Source organism: Pristis pectinata, chromosome 2, assembly GCF_009764475.1.
Source record: "Pristis pectinata isolate sPriPec2 chromosome 2, sPriPec2.1.pri, whole genome shotgun sequence".
NCBI lineage: Eukaryota > Metazoa > Chordata > Chondrichthyes > Rhinopristiformes > Pristidae > Pristis > Pristis pectinata.
This window is the reverse complement of record NC_067406.1, coordinates 142,157,124-142,175,461: the sequence shown is the minus strand read 5'-3', so window position 1 is coordinate 142,175,461 and position 18,338 is coordinate 142,157,124.

Sequence of the window (18,338 nt, the reverse complement as noted above, 5' to 3'; positions counted from 1 at the left end):
CAAAAATGCAATTTTAAATGCTACTGAGTTATTCAACAGGAACAATGGGTGGTGAGAAGATGTACTCACAGTGTGCATCTCTGTACTCGGTTGTTTTTACTGTTGCCCTCGTGGCAGGATTACTGTGATGGCCTCCTGTAACTCAATTCATCACAGAGAAGGAGTGACTAGGTGTTTCATGGTGTAGTTCATTTGGTTTCAGTGAATCACTTTAGAGAACAGTTCGATTATAACTGATCTGTATGGTACGATCGACCCATCTTGGTTCCCCAGCCCTTTATATCCTTTATTATTGCTTGCTTGCCTCATGGGACTTAGGTCGTCCACACGATGCTGCCAGTGACCATTTCTGGCACCTGCTGCCATGCTGAATGCAGGCCATTCTTAATTGTGTGCATCCATGTCACTCCTGGTCTACTCCAGGGTCAGTTCCAGTCTTGCTGGCAGGATTCTGTTGTGTTTCCCCAAGAAGCATATTCAAGGAACAGGAGCCTCTAATCTTATTTAAGACACTGTTAATTATGCTGTTCCATGAACCTGGGCTAGTAATCTGTTTATTCACGTGTAAGTGGAGCACTGTCACATGCACTACTTAGTGTCTACTTTCCTGCTGAGGAATCTAACACATATCGACCAAACTCATCTCTGAAATTTTCAATCAACCCTGAATTTCTTGGGAGAGACATGTTGCAGATTTCAAGGTTATGGTTCCTTGTTCTGGCCTTTCTGCATCAGGAAATAGTTGTTCTCTATCCAATGATCAACTGCTTTAATCACAATTAGGTCAGCCTTTACTTTTATGGGGAGTATTGGCCTATCCAGTCTGACCTCATAATTTAACCCCTTCTCCTTGGTGTTATGCTGTGAATCTGCACTGTACACCATCCGTGTCTAATTGTATCCTGCCTGTGGTGGCCAAAACTCAATGCAGTACTTTCAATGGGACCCAACAAGAGTACTGTACAGCCATAATGTAATTTCCAGCTTGTGTTCCAAAGGCCAAAACATTCCATTAGCTTTTAGTAAGTTCTATAGATGGGCTCCTAAATTTTTCTGCACTTTCAATTCTCCAAACCTCTCACTACATAACAATGGAGGAATAGATTAATGTTGGGTGGATATTATATCTACATACTGTTACACTATCCTACAATTGATTTCCAAGGCATTGTTGACTGTAGCTGCCCACAAATCGGTTGCTAGCAGTGACTACAAAACAACTACATTTCAAAAGTACTTTAGGACATTCAGTGGGTGCTTTTCTATTATATGTTTGTTCCTTCCTGCAGGACAGCACGATAATACTGGAAATGGATGCTTTTTTCACTTGCTTTGTTCCTAATTAATGTGATAGTAAAAGCTGAAGTAAAGGCCCATAATTTATTACCAAAGTAATAGTGAGGCTAATGTGTGAAAACTGCAGCAACTTCAGTGAGTCCAAATTCAACACTAAACACAGAAATTTAGAAACTACTTACCACATTACTCTTAAAAAGGCACCTTCCTGCCATCCTCATCATTGAAATGTATGAATAGCAGGAAATAGCTTGTTCAGTAGATTTCAACTAAATTCATGATAGAGGGCTGTCCATTTCATTCTATAACTAAATGTTTTTTTTAAAACTACATTTTGTACTAATTACCACTGGTACCCAACTGGCAGCAAAAATTAACAATTGCAGATGTGGAGTTCCATTTCTCAGGTTTTAATTATTTTTGAAGAAAAAAAACATTGTAATCTCAAACAGTACATTTTTTCTGTCTCTTAATTCAATCTTATCCTCTTTTTCTGTTTTACACTGAATTCACCCATTATAATTTACAGATTTTAATATTTCTCTGTGTGGGAAGTATTTATCAGTCCTCGCAATCGACTTTTGCAATTCTTAACTCTGATGGTTAAAGAGATACCCTGTTGACAATCCTGTTCATCCAGCTGACAGGTGCTGTTTAGTCACACAGCGCCCAGTGGCAAGCGTCAGTCACTCTGCTCTTTTTTTTATTTCTGAAATAAATATCCTTTATTAATAAAAAATTCTAAAATATATACAGATACAAAGTTAATGGAGTATTTTTTGAAGTTTAGTTGCTTTGTAGTTGCAGCTGGCAAGTCAACATTTTCAAAACAAGTAATTTTTTTTTCCCATTGCTTAACTTTTACACGTCTTCAGTATCATTCATTTACTGCAGGAGTTGCCCACCTTTTACCGGGACCTTTTCAGGGTCTGGGACGGTGTCACCTCCAGTCAGAGTGCTCCCCCGCTGGTGGAGGGAAGCATGTGAAGAGTGGGCTGTACATCATGGGAGCTCGTGGACAAATCCTCCAGGAATTCCGTCACAATGGGTGTCGTGTCAATGGCATGATCCCAGCTGAGCTAACCCCTGCTCGGCCAGAATTGCTCATTTCAGACCCAGGCCCAAAACTGTCCTCAGGGGTCCCACTGAGATGTCCTATGTGCTGATCCACACAATGCAGAGGCTTTTCCTAAAGAGTCTCCTGTACAGCCTCCACTTCCTCATCCTCGTCTGCCATCCAGGCACACCATGACGGTCCATTCGACCAGTGGGAAGTGACAGGGGTCGCCAGTGGAGGTTTCCTTACATAGGAGTGCTCTCCTTTTACGTTGGGGACCTAGGGCAGAGGGTGCTGCATAGAGCAGTCTCGCGCAACAGGTTTTGTTGGTTCACAGACCCCTGGGCCACCTGCCATTTCTGCGGTCAGGAGGAGTTCTGATGAAGGGTCTTGACCTGAAACGTTGATGATCCCTTTCCCCTACAGATGATGCTCGACCCACTGAGTTCCTCCAGCAGATTGTTTGTTGAGTCCATTTTCCATATTTACATGGAAGGTGAGAAGCTGCAGCCCTTGTTTGAGTATCTGAACAGGGCTGTTCCTCAAGTTCTGGTTGTTCAACCCCATGATACTGATCTTGATGCGAGGGAGGGTGCGGGTGGGTCAGAAGACCTCCTCATTGGTCTGCTCCTGGACTTGGGCAGGGTGGCCACTCACAAGGGATCATCTGAGCTGAGGATACAGCCATCCCCGATGTCCACGGAGAGGGAGCAAGCCGTGTTCACTGGCCTGCTGGAGGCCTTCTGGAACCAAAGTACACTGTGGGGTCTGAAGTGTATCACGGACGGTGAGTATCGCAGTTTAACCTAAAATTGCGGTTAGTGAGTAAATAAGGATATAGTTTGAAGAAGAATGCTGGGGGCTCGATGTGGTAGGGCAACATTTCAGACCCTCCTGTCACTGCACACAAACTAATTGAAATTTGTGATTAAATCCCATGAACTATTTAAGTTTCTAAAGGGATAATAAGTGTTGATGTATGGAATAACATTGATTGTTATGAAAATGTTGACCAGTATTTATACATTTTTTATGAATAAATAATATCTACAAAATAAAACTGCACCGTTGCATTCTCGGTATCCTGACACATGAAATAATTTAAAAACCTAAACCCGAAAAGAGAAGATGTAAACAATACTGTCCTTAGATACACTGCTATTAAAAATTATGGACTAGTGTGGGGCTGGATCGTAAGATCAATGTCTGCCTGCTACTCACTACTTATTTGTGGCTGTGATGTGTGTCGCTCAGTGATGACACACACCCACAGAACTCCCAAATGTATTTGGCCGACTAACTGTGTGGCCGATTCTCCACCACTTAATGTGTGGGGGTAGGTCACTTGATCAGCCTACGTTGGCAGCGATGATGTCAGTATTAAAGCACGTCCATACTGACCAAGATGTCTATCCGAGCCAGTCCCATTTGCGTGCGTTTGGCCCGTATCTCTCTAAACCTTTTCTATCCATGTTCCTGTCCAAATGGCTTTTAAACACTGTAGTTGTACCCACTTCCACAGATTCCTCTGGCAGCTCGTTCCATATACCCACCACCCTCTGTGTGATGTCTCCCTATCCTTGCTGACTGGCTTCTTTCTTAAGCAGACGTAATTGATTAGTTATGAATTTGCTTCCAGCACTGTACTGGAAATCAGTGGCCAATGTTGATAAGATTTTCATACCATGTATCCTGCACCACAAACGTGTAAAAATTGTGTCTAATTTATGTATAATTTATGTTTTTCTTGGGAATGTTGCTTATCTGATGCTATGTGCCTGTGATGCTGTTACAAGCAAGTTTTTCATTGCACCTGTGCACACATGTACTTGTGCATGTGACAATAAACTCGACTTCTGATTTTTTTTTGACAATCCTTTAATAAGGTGGTGGAGAGAGTCAGCAGCTTTAAAGCCCTGGATGTTAACACATTGGATGACCTGTCCTGGGCAGTGCATGTGGATGTAATCACAAGGAAAGCACGCCAGCGTCTTTACTTTCTTTGGAGGTTAAGGAGGTTTGGCTTTTCACCGAACATTCGGTAACAAACTTCTACATATGTACTGTTGAAAGTGTCCCGACTGGTTGCATCATGATCTGGTACGGCAATTCAAATGCGCAGGAACGTAATATGCTGCAGAGAGTCGTGGATTCAGCCCAATACATTGCAGGCACATCCCTCCCCATTGGTAGTATCTACAGGAGCTGCTGCCTCAAGAAGGCAACATCCATCATCAAAGATCCCCATCATCTGGGCCATGCCATCTTCTCACAGCTACCATCAGCCAGGAGGTACAGAAGCCTGAAGTCCCATACCACCAGGTTCAAGAACAGCTACTTCCCTTCAACCATTCGGTTCTTGAACCAATTGACACAACTCTAATCACTACAGTTTAACAACACCATGACCACTTTGATCACTTTGCATTAAAGAAGACTTTTTTTGTTCTAATTGTGTTTCTTGTAAAAATTGTGTTTAATTTATGTTTTTCTTGGAATGCTACTTATCTGATGCTCTGTGCCTGTGATGCTGCTGCAAGTAAGTTTTTCATTGCACCTGTGCACACATGGACTTATGCAGATGACAATAAACACGACTTTGACTTTGACTTTTAAGCCAAAAAATGATCAACATAGTTAAGAGGGATTGTAAGGTTTCCCACTACATAGTTATGCACATGAATTGTAAATTTACTTCCAATAATGAAGTGTATCATTCTTTATAACAAATAAGTTGGCCAATCTTTATTTCTGTATTTGTTTTCTGACACAATTCCTTCAGTTTTTATCCTTGGATAAAAAAGCTCCCTCAAAGTAATTTCGAACCATAGTTTCAACCTGCCAACTTCCAGCACTTTATCCATCCCGTTGCTCAACCATCATCTCCCATCCTCCTTTATTCTCTTCCATCCTGTTATGCCTAGTCCCAGACAGAGCCAGAGACCCTGTTTCACCCTTGAGCCTCACTCAGTCTAAGGCCTCTTGTTATTTAGTAGATGCCTCAAAAAATGTTGGTGGATCCTGGGTGCATGTTAAGATATCTTTATTAGTCACGTGTCCATTGAAACACACAGTGAAATGCATCTTTTGCATAGAGTGTTCTGGGGGCAGCCCGCAAGTGTCGCCACGCTTCCGGCGCCAACATAGCACGCCCACAACTTCCTAACCCGTACGTCTTTGGAATGTGGGAGGAAACCGGAGCACCCGGAAGAAACCCATGCAGACACAGGGAGAATGTACGAACTCCTTACAGGCAGCAGCGGGAATTGAACCCGGGTTGCTGGCGCTGTAATAGCATTACACCAACCACTACACACAAAGGATGAGAGGTTGAGCTCCCAGCAGCATGTGGACAGCCAGGAAGGATCAGCTTGGCAAGCTAGAGGACAATAGTCATTTGTCTCAACGTGAATGACTTTTAGTGCATGTATAATACTTCAGTTAAGTTATATGACTGCAAACTATCCCTTGCTGTGTTGCAACTACCATTTCTAATAGATCAAATATCAGAATCCTTTCCCATAAATACCACTGGACCACCTGGCACAGAAAGAAGCCAGTAGGTCTGCACTGGCATTGTTAACTCTGAAAGACTCCCATTCCCTATCTCTTTTTTTCCATAGTCCTTTAAATTTCATTTTCTAGTAAATCAATGAATTTCTCATCATAATTCTCCGTGTAAAAAACACCTCTCATCTCATCTAGTCGGAGTGTGTAGTTTGTAATAAAGAAGTAGGCTAAAATCTAATGGTAATTCTTTATTATAGCAATAAAATAATAAAAACAGAAAATGCTGGAAATACTCAGCAGGGCAGGCAGCATGTGTGGAAGGAGAAAGTGCTAACACTTCAGGTGGAAGACCCTTCATCAGAAGTAGGAATGAGAGAACAAGCTTGTTTTAAGTTGTGGGAGATGGATGGATAGGTCAAAAGGGATATCTCTGATAGGATGAAGCCAGGGCTGCAGTGGGGATAAGTTGTAGGGGTCATCTGGTTGTTGAGTTAATGGAATCAGTTATAGAGAAAAAAAAAGGGACAGAAGCTATGAGATGAGGGTGGTTAGAGTGAGAATACAGGAACAGAAATGTGAAAAGGTGCAAAATGTAGCGCTGTAGGACATGCCTGGCAGGTTGGGCTGTTGTAATGCAGAGAGAAACATGGAGACAATATCACAGACGGACGACCTACAGCAGAAATGGCCAGCTCTAATATAGACAGAGAAAGCAAGTCACCTGTAGTTGTAGAATTCAAGATTGAGTCCAGAAGGCTGCAACGTACCCAGATGGAAAATGAGGCGCTGTTCCTCAAGCTTGAATTGGGCATTTTTAAACAGCACACAAGGCCACGGATAGGTCAGAGTGGGAGTGGGATTGAGAATTAAAATGGCAGGCAACTGAGAGCTCTGATAATATGAAGAGAGACTGAAATCATATAGAGGGAAAATCAAAAAACCGCTGATGCTAGAAATCTGAAATAAATAAGCATGAAATGCTGCAAACACTCAGCAAGTCAGAAGCTGTGCATAAAGAAGCAGAGTTATCATTTCAGGTCCTTGACCCTTCGTCAGGACTGCAAAAGAGTGAAATAAAGTTAACACATTCCTTTTGTTCTAACCAATCCTGCCCCAACTCCTCTGTTACTGGAAATGAAGGTTCTCAGACCTGAAACATTAACTCTGTTTCTCCTTCCACAGATGCTGCCTGACCCGCTAAGAGTTTTCAGCATTTTCTGTTTTTATTTTGGAGTACAGAGGGATCCAGATGTTCTTATGCATGAATCACAAAACATTAGCAGGAAGATACAGAAAGAATTTAGGAAGGCAAACAGCAAATTGGCCTTCTGGAGCAACAAACAATCTGCTGGAGGAACTCAGCAGGTTGAGCAGCATCTATGGGAGGGAAAGGAATTGTCACCGTTTCAGGTCAAAACCCTGCATCAGGCCTTTATTGTTAGGAGGTTGGAGTTTAGATATAAGGAAGGATTGTTGGTGTTGGTGAGGCCACACCTGGAGTATTGTGCACAGGAGATGAAGGAACTGGGAGAATCGAATAAGTTCTTAAAGGAGCAGGGTAGGAAGAAGTATATTCAGGATAGCTGTGGTAGTCTTGTAATGGATGTTTGTCACTAGCCTATCGCCAGAGATGGAGATAGGATATCCAGGAAAGGAAGAGTCAGAGATGGACCATGTGAAGATGAAAGTAGGATGGAAAACAGCAGCAAAGATTGTGACATTTCAAGTTCTATATGATGCTGAAAGCAGCACCAGTGCAGTCATTGATATACCAGAAAAAATAGTTGAGGGAGGAGGCCCAATTAAGATGAATCAGACTTTTCCAAGTATCCCACAATGACAGGCCTGAGCCATGCCTGTTTCCAGAGCTATTTAAAATAATCATAGAATGTAATTGATTTATGAAGTTGATATTGTTGCGTTTGTTTAGGGTTACTGAAATTCTTGTATGTCTTAATCACCCAGTGATTGAATCAGGAGAAAGCGAGTGGTGTTGAAGGAGAAATTGTTCAAGGTGAGGACAGGTTAAGCCAGGCAAATGAGTGTGCTGGTTGAGATGAACTGGTTGGGCATGTGTTCATGCCAGACTGTGCTGGGATGGAGGTGTGGAGGGGTTCTCCATGAACTCGTAGTTGCAGCAGCTGGTTGTATCAGTTGGCAGTACTCTCACCGAACACCAGAGTCAGTTCAGACCCCAACCTAGAGACTTGAGTGCAGAAATCTAGGTTGACAAATATCATGCTGCAAGAGTCCTGCACTGTTGCTGATAACCGTCTTTCAGGTGATTTCTTAAATCAAGGGCTGCTCAACACTCTCAATACATATGAAAAACCTGAAGACACTGATTCAAAGAGAAAAGGATTTTTTCCCAGGCATCATGGCCAATATTGATCCCTCTAAGAAAACACATTACCTAAAGATTCCACTAAACTAATTTTCTTCTTTAATTATGTGGAAATGAGAGTCTTGGATCATCACTGCCATTCACTACGTTCAATGCTGCAGAATGACTGTGAAGGAGTTACAGGTAAGGTTTTTGAATTTATTTGTCAATTTGAATGTATCTAATTCTTTTAATGTTTTCTAATATTTTTAATTGTTAATGTTTCATTTTATTTATTTAACCTTTAAAAGTTGTCAACAATCTTTACTCTTTAATAGTTTTTGAATACGTTTGAATATGTGAACGTTAGACACATTCACAAACATTCAAGCTGATTTACAGGTAGTTTGGCTTGGGGCGTGACCTAACCAGCTGTCAAGATATTTCCATGAGTTTATGCTTTGGTGGACCATGTAAATCATGTCAGAGCTGGCTTCCCTGAGGAAATTTTCACTGGGGATCCACTCAGGTTAACAGCCAGGAAGGCAAGGAAATTCCAGGCCATTATGTGGTCATTATTGTTTTTTGCAGAGGCCTGCTGTGCACAAATTGGCAGCGGCCTTTTCCTCAGGACGGCAAAGATGACATTTTGAAAAGGTCTTCATTGGCTTTGGATATCCTGAAGACGTGTGTCTCCATATAATTGCAAGTCTTTCTTTACAGTGATTGAGACATTGGCATTGTAGTAACTCCCTGCAAATTTAACAATGTCAGCCATAAATCAATTTAACTCAATTCCATAATTATTTTAAGTAGTTTTAAGCAGCTGGTGATGACATCCCTAGTTGCTCATGTTCCTATTATTCCAATTTTCTGATCTGTCCCTGTATATTGCAATCATGCATTATGTTTGGACCATTTATTTACCTCTTCCAATTCTAGATGACATTTTCTTCCCTGGTTTCTGCAACTATTTATATTTATCTTCACTGGATTTGAATTTGCACCTGTTGAATGATGCAGCCTTATGCCATAAATAACATCACAGTATGGCCTGTTTCTGCTCCTGCATCAGCTGTTTTGGAGCTAAAATCATCATCTATACTTCATGTTACCACTAGGTTTGGCTATTCCACTGTACTCCTAGTTGGTCTCTCTGGTACTACCAAGCCTAATCCCATCTTCCAGTACTAGGTTCTTAGCCCTGAAGGTACCAGCTCCACTATACAACCAAGTACTGTTTAAATATGATGAGGGTTTCCGCCTCTGCTGCCCTTTCAGGCAGTGAGATCCAGATTCTTGCCACCCTCTGGATAAAAAACTTCTTTCATGTTCCTCTAATTTCTCTAAAAATTACTTCAAATCTATGGCTCCTAATTTTAGACTCCTCTGCTACAAGTAACAGGTCCTTACTCTATTCCAGGCCATTCATTGTACTATACGCCTCAACTGTCTCCCCGCAACCTCTCTGTCCCAAAGAAACCAACCGAGGCCTAATCAATTTCTTGTCGTAGCTAAAATTTTACATCAGTAAAAACACTGTAGATTTCCTCTTTAACGTAAGAAGGAAGTAAGGTTTTTTTTGTCATGTACAGTGTTCCAGAAGAAATCGTATTGAACAATGATGTGGAGTTCAGATCATTTCAGTTTGACAAGTTTTTGAACACAATGGAATAAAGTACCATTTCACTTCTCCTTACTAACCATCTTCAACTGAGTACACACTAATTAGTTTGCGTGGTAAAGGAGGCATTGAAGAAGCAAGACAAGTATTAATGTCTGTCCTGAGTCCAGATGAAGGATCTCAACCCGAAACGTCGACTGTCCATTTTCCTCCATAGATGAGGCCTGACCCGCTGAGTTCCTCCAGCACTTTGTGTGTTGCACAAGTATTATTCCAGTTATTTTCACAGGGAAATTGTCTACCACTGCATGTAACTATAAATTTTATTTACTCTGGTGGTCAAGTGTCGTCCGTTCTATCTGCCAAGGGAGTTCTCCGCCGTCATCCTGGTAGCGGTGCACATTCCACCCCTGGCAAACGTCAAGCTGGCACTGGAGGAGCTGAGCACCGTGATCAACAGTCACAAGACAGTGCACCCTGATGCCTTCCTGATCATCGCAGGGGACTTCAACCAGGCTAGCTTGAAGTAGTCTCTGTCTAACTACCACCAACATGTCACCTGCGGAACCAGAGAAGCCAACACACTCGATCACTGTACACCACCATCAAGAACATTCACTGTGCCATCCTGCGCCTGCACTTTGGCAAGTCCTATCACATGGCTGTACTTCTACTCCCAACATACAGGCAGAGACTGAGGACGGCAGCACTAGTGGTGAGGACTGTGAAGGTCTGGTCGAGGGAGCGCAGGAGTGTTTACAGGACTGCTTTGAATCGGTGGACTGGACCATATTCAGGGATTCATCCTCGGATCTGAATGAATATGCCACGGCCGTCACTGACTTCATCAGGACCTGCATGGACGAGTGTGTGCTGTCGAGAATATAACGAGTTCTCCCAAACCAGAAGACCTAGATGAATCAGGAGATTTGCAGTCTGATGAGGGCCAGATCTGTGGCGTTCAAGACCAGTGATCCAGAACCCTACCAGAAGTCCAGGTACGACTATTGTGAGAGCGAAAAGGCAATTCCGTGTGAAGTTAGAGACATAATCGGATGCACGACAGCTGTGGCAGGGTCTGCATGCCATTACTTCCTATAAGGAGAAACCTAGCAGCATAAATGGCAGTGATGCTTCACTCCCTGATGAGCTCAACGCCTTTTATTCACACTTTGAAAGGGAGAATAACACTACACCTGTGCGAATCCCACAGCATCTGGCGATCCTGTGATCTCTGTTTCAGGGCCGATGTCAGAACATCCCTCAAGAGGGTGAATCCTTGCAAGGCGTCAGGATCCGACGCTGTACATGGCCGGGTACTGAAAACCTGTGCCAACCAATTGGCTGGGGTTTTCAAGGACATCTTCAACCTCTCACTGCTGTGGTCTGAGGTTCCTGCTTCAAAAGGGCAGCAATCATACCGGTGCCCATGAAGAGCAGGGTGAGCTGCCTCAACAACTATTGCCCAGTAGCACTCACATCCACTGTGATGAAGTGCTTTGAGAGGTTGGTCATGGCTAGAATTAACTCCTGCCTGAGCAAGGACCTGGACCTGCTGCAATTTGCCTACTGTTACAACAAGTTTACTGCAGATGCAATCTCATGGGCTCTCCAGTCTGCTTTGGAGCACCTAGACAACAGCAAAACATACATCAGGCTGCTGTTTATCGATTACAGCTCGGCGTTCAACACCATCATCCCCTCAGTATTAATCAACAAGCTTCAAAACCTGGGCCTCTGTACCTCTCTCTGCAAATGGATCCTCGACATCCTTATCAGGAGCTGCAGTCAGTGCGGATTGGTAATAACTTCTCCTCCTTGGTGACAATCAACATAGGCGCACCTCAAGGATGCATGCTTAGCCCACTGCTTTACTCTTTCTACATTTATGACTGTGTGGCTAAGCACATCTCAATGCTATCTATAAATTCACCGACACCACAGTTGTTGGTAGAATTTCAGATGGCAACGAAGATGGGTAAAGGACTGAGATAGATCGGCTGGTCGAGTGCTGTCAAAACAACAACCTCACACTCAACATCAGCAAGATCAAGGAATTGATTGTGGACTTCAGTAAGGGGAAGTCGGGAGAACACACACCAGTCCTCATTGAGGGGTCAGCAGCGGAAAGGGTGAGTAGCTTCATGTTCCTGGGCGTCAACATCTCAGAGGATCTATCTTGGGCCCAACACAGTGATGCAATCATGAAGAAGGCACACCAGCAGCTCTACTTCATTAGGAGTTCGAGGAGATTTGGTATGTCACCAAAGGTTCTTGTAAATTTCTATGGATGTACATTGGAAGCATTCTGACTGGTTGCATCACCGCCTGGTATGGAGACTCCAATGCACAGTATCGCAAGAGGCTGCAGAGGGTTGTAGTCTCAGCCAGCTCCATCATGGGCACAACTCTCCCCACCATCAAGGCCAAGCCTCAAGAAGGCGGCATCCATCACTAAGGACCCTCACCATCCAGGACATGCCCTCTACCCATTACTACCATCAGGGAGGAGGTACAGGAGCCTGAAGACCCACACTCAATGATTTAGGAACAGCTTTCCCCCCTCCACCATCAGATTTCTGAACGGTCCATGAATCCATGGACCTTACTTCGTTATTCCCTTTTTTGCACTATTTATTTATTTTGTAATTTATAGTAATTTTATGTCTTTGCACCGTTCTGCTACCGCAGAACAACAGATTTCATGACATATAAGTCAGTGATCATAAACCTGATTCTGTTGTGGCTTCCCCTACGATAATTTTGACAAAGTACTGAAGAAGAAGGATGGCTCAGCTCTGCATTAGAAATGTTGACATTGTGGGAATTGCAGACTTCTTCCCAGAATGGGCAACAAAGGATTGTGATCAGTAACTACTGGGAATGTTCTTCCTAGCATGAATTAGGGAAACCTTGTAACTACAAACATTATCGCCAATGCCAGTCCATATCATTTTTGGTTAGTGTGGGACAGGGCAATGACATGGCTAATCACTGCCCCAAACTCCATTGTTCCTAGCGATTTTGTGTCACATAATTGATGTCATTGTGCAGCATTTTGAGGCTTTTCTTGTACAGATTTTTTTTTAAATTCTGACCTTCTCCCCACCACCATTTTTTAAATATAATCTATGGAATTAATGCCATGGGAATGTTGGGTATAAATCGTGTAGTACTGGATTATACCTAGAACCTATTGTAACTCAGTAATGTTTTCAGATTTTCTGGCTCTGATGATGGCCTCAATTTTCTGTTTAACTGCCTGCAGTCCATTTTCTCATCTCCTCGTAGACCTAAATAAATCATTTCCTTCTGTACCTTGGCACATTTGCTCGTTTTTTAGGTTGACATCATTGATGAAGTCTTCTGAAAACTTCCTCAAATATCCAAAGGCTTTCTTCCTAAGTGGTGGTTACAACTAGAAATCAACTTGATTGCACAAAAAAATGTTGGAAACCTTGCATATCCATTGTCGTCTGCAATACGTTTGGTAATAAAAGGAGGGATAACCCTCATGATAAAGAGTGTGATAAAGGCATCAGAGAGAAAATATTTAGCTTGAAAGATTACGAATTAGAATCAGTTTAGGTGGAGCTAAGAAACAGCAGGGATCAGAAAACAGTCTAAAGGCCCCCAAACAGTGATGGTAATATTGTGCATAATATCAATTGGAAAATTAGAGGTGTATGTAACAAGGGTAATACAATAACCTTGGCAGACTCCAAGCTGCATTAAATTGGTTAATTAATTAATTGGGAAAACCAAATATGCAGCAAAGTAGCAAAGTGTGGAGGACAAATTCATGTTGAGAAACCAACAAGGGTATTAGTATTGATTTATTATTGTCACCTGTACCGAGGTACAGTGAAAAACGTGTCTTGCATACCGTTCGTACAGATCAATTCATTACACAGTGCATTGAGGTGGTACAGGGTAAAAGCAATAATGGGATACAGAGTAAAGTGTCACAGCTACAGAGGAAGTACAGTGCGGGTAGACAATAAGGTGCAAGGTCATAACAAGGTAGATTGTGAGGTCTAGAGTCCATCTCATCGTATAAGGGAAGCCTTCAATAGTCTTATCACCATGGGATAGAAGCTGTCCTTGGGTCTGGTGGTACGTGCCCTCAGGCTCCTGTATCTTCTGCCTGATGGAAGAGGGGAAAAGAGAGAATGACCCAGGTGGGTGGGGTCTTTGATCATGCTGGCTGCTCTTCAAGGCAGTGTGAGTTATAGACAGAGTCCATGGAGGGGAGGCTGGTTTCTGTGATGTGCTGGGCTGTGTCCACAACTCCCTGCGGTTTCTTGCGGTCCCGGGCAGAGCAGTTGCCATCTGAAGCTGTGATGCATCCAGATAGGATGCTTACTTTGGTGCATCGATAAAAGTTGGTGAATGTCAAAGGGAACATGCCAAATTTCTTTAGCCTCCAGAGGAAGTAGACTAAAAAAATTGTCTTTCCAGACTAAAGAACTGGTATTTTAGAGTTAGTATTATGCAAGGGTAAAAGATAACGTACTGCTTCTATTTCTTATATTATGACCTTGATCCTAAATGGTAGATTTGTACGCCATGCAACCCCTTGTGGGTGTTAATTGTTAGGCATCATTGGTGTGAATATATCATGACCATGTTTAAAAATACCTCTGAATAATATGAATGTACATTTAAGGATTTTTACAGGGCTTCGAAAGGCATCAAGCTCATATAAATATCAAACCAAATGCCAACCCAATCTACTGTAAACCTAGACACAATCTTTATAAAGATCTTTGCCCCTGTCAATTCAGCATACAAGTCTTGACGGGGGGACAGGGGGTATTAATCATTACCCACCATTCTAATCTCTGAACAGACAGATCATCTTATCAGCATTAGGTCTCACCACTATGGTGTCACACAATCACTTTTACTCAGTCACCAATGCCTTGCGTCACTCCAGTTTTGCTTGGTTCTTCTTCTTACTGAGCTTCAAGATTGTGTCTAGGTTTACAGTAGATTGGGTTGGCATTTGGTTTGATATTTATATGAGCTTGATGCCTTTCGAAGCCCTGTAAAAATCCTTAAATGTACATTCATATTATTCAGAGGTATTTTTAAACATGGTCATGATATATTCACACCAAATATGCTATTTCAGTCCATCCTCAACACCTTCAGCAATTCACCCCCAAGCAGAGTTAATCTATTCACATAATTAGCCACTATAATTGGCAGCAACAAACAAGATACTAGAAGAACTCAGCAGGTCAGGCAGCATCTGTGGAGGGAAATGGACAGTCGATGTTTTGGGTGGAGACCCTTCGTCTAAACTGGCAGTCTTCCCTTTTGCCCATTATGGAAGACCACAGATTTCATTTATCCAAACTTCTCAGGACCTATCACAATGTTTCTCAACTTCAACGTGCTTCTTGCTAATGGCACTGTGCTAAACTTGTGGTCATTCATAACCTTTCCCATGATGAAGCTGTCAGTGGCTATATCAACATTTATATCAATGCCTAGATTATTAACTTTTTCAGTAAATTCGCTTTTTTAAGGTTTCACTGCTAGTGGTGTGTATGCTATTGAAGTTGCACCATTTACATCGTTTCTCCTCCTCAAATTCATGTAAATCTCCCTTCTGTGGTTTTCTAGTGGAACTGTTTTCTTTCTGTTGGGACAATGTTAGACTGCCACTATTTTGGCTTGCTCGATTCTTGCACATTGACTATTTCCCTCATTTCCTACAATTAAACCATCATGTTGCTCTAATTTGTTGCGTTGAATGATACCACCGTAGTAGGCCGTATCTCAAACAGCAATGAGTCAGAGTACAGGAAGGAGATAGAGAGATTAGGGGAATGGTGTCATGACAACAACCTTTCCCTCAATGTCAACAAAACTAAAGAGCTGGTCATTGACATCAGGAAAGGGGACGGTGTACATGCACCTGTCTACGTCAATGGTGCTGAGGTCAAGAGGGTTGAGAGCTTCAAGTTCCTGGGAGTGAACATCACCAACAGCCTGTCCTGGTCAAATCACGTAGATGCCATGGCCAAGAAAGCTCACCAGTGCCTCTACTTCCTCAGGAGGCTAAAGAAATTTGGTTTGTCCCCTTTGACTCTCACCAACTTTTACCGATGCACCATAGAAAGCATCCTATCTGGATGTATCACGGCTTGGTACGGCAACTGCTCTGCCCAGGACTGCAAGAAGCTGCAGAGAGTTGTGGACACAGCCCAGCGCATCACGGACACCAGCCTCCCCTCCTTGGACTCTTTGTCTTTACCTCTCGTTGTCTTGGTGAAGCAGCCAGCATAATCAAAGACCCCACCCACCCGGGACATTCTCTCTTCCCTCCTCTTCCATCGGGTAGAAGATACAGGAGCCTAAGGGCACGTACCACCAGACTTAAGGACAGCTTCTACCCCACTGTGATAAGACTATTGAACGGTTCCCTTATACAATAAAGCGGACTACGACCTCACGATCTATCTTGTTGTGACCTTGCACCTTATTGCACTGCACTTTCTCTGTAGCTGTGACACTTTACTCTGTACTGTTATTGTTTTTACCTGTACTACATCAATGCACTCTGTACTAACTCAATGTAACTACACTGTGTAATGAATTGACCTGTATGATCGGTTTGTAAGACAAGCTTTTCACTGTACCTCGGTACAAGTGACAATAATAAACCAATACCAATACCATTTGAACGGTAACAGCTTCCCACCAGACCCACTTTTAACACCACTTGTGTTCACTCAGCTTGACTCAATATCATCACTTCTGTTGTTTATCCGTATACAACATTTACACTAATGTTTGTTGGCAACCATTCAAAGAGGCCATTTCTATATTTCCGTATTTGCAAGGGATATCTTTTATTAACCTTTCTTCTTCCTCAACTCTGCATTTCAGACTTGCTGTGATTAATCACGAGCTTCTCAGACTTGCCATAACTACACAGTCATACAGTCACTCAATATCCTCAATGGCTTTGTCACGTTTGATGATTATGAGTGTTCGTATCCTATCTTGTTTCCAAGGTAAATAAGTCTTAATCTCTAATGAAGTCTTTTACTGAATAGACAAAGTAACACACTCAAGACAAGGAGTAAAACAAGGTGTAAAAAGTTTATTCAAAGGTTTTATTCAGAGCAGAGAGTTGTGGACACAGCTCAGCACATCACAGAAACCAGTCTCCCCTCTATGGACTCTGTCTATACTTCTCGCTGCCTCGGTAAAGCAGCCAGCATAATCAAGACCCCATCCACCCTGGACATTCTCTCTTCTCCCCCCCACCCCCCCAATCAGGCAGAAGATACAAAAGCCTGAAAGCACGTACCACCAGGCTCAAGGACAGCTTCTATCCCACTGTTATAAGACTATTGAACGGTTCCCTAGTACAATAAAATGGACTCTTGACCTCACAATCTACCTCGTTATGGCCTTGCACTTTATTGTCTTCCTGCACTGCACTTTCTCTGTAGCTGTGACACTTTATTCAGCATTCTGTATTGTTTTTACAGAACAATACACAATGCACTGTGCACTGTGTAGTGATGTATTTTAATTTGGTGCACAAGAGAGAAAAGAAGATGACATCTTGTCATCTCTGGGATTATTGCAGGGAAGCAAACTGGGTTAAAGAAATAGTAGGGAAAAGGAAGAAAGACTTGCATTTCCTTAGCATCTTTAACCTTTTCCATTTACAGCTGATGCACGGTTTACACAGCAGCCAATCAAGTACTTTATAAAGAGTAAATACAGTGCATTTACACAATGCACTGTGTAGTGAATTGATCTGTATGAACGGTATGCAAGACAAGTTTTTCACTGTACCTCAGTACATTTGACAATAATAAACCAATTCCAATTATTCAGTCAGGCTCTGTGCACAATATTACACATGGAACATATCATTAATGATGTATATATGCTATAACATCCATATTAATTTTAGAAACATGATAAACTTTGGACTAATGAAATTCATTTAGATTTACTGAGTAAAAAGCCCTTGGCATTATTTTGGAGCAGAGCAATAGAGTTTTCTTTGGAACTCCTGGGCCAATATTCATCTCTCAACCAGTATCACTGCACACACCGATTCATAGAGTCTTTATCAAACTCCTGCTTTTAGAGCATGTTGCGCGTAAACTGATTGCCGTGTGCCCTACGTTATAAAAGTGATTACTCTTTATAAAGTACTTGATTGGCTGCTGTGTAAACCGTGCATCAGCTGTAAATGGAAAAGGTTAAAGATGCTAAGGAAATGCAAGTCTTTCTTCCTTTTCCCTACTATTTCTTTAACCCAGTTTGCTTCCCTGCAATAATCCCAGAGATGACAAGATGTCATCTTCTTTTCTCTCCTGTGCACCAAATTAAAATACATCATTAATGATGTATACGTTTAATGTGTAATATTGTGCACAGAGCCTGACTGAATAATTGGTATTGGTTTATTATTATCACTTGTACCGAGGTACAGTGAAAAACTTGTCTTGCATACCGATCATACAGATCAATTCATTGCACAGTGC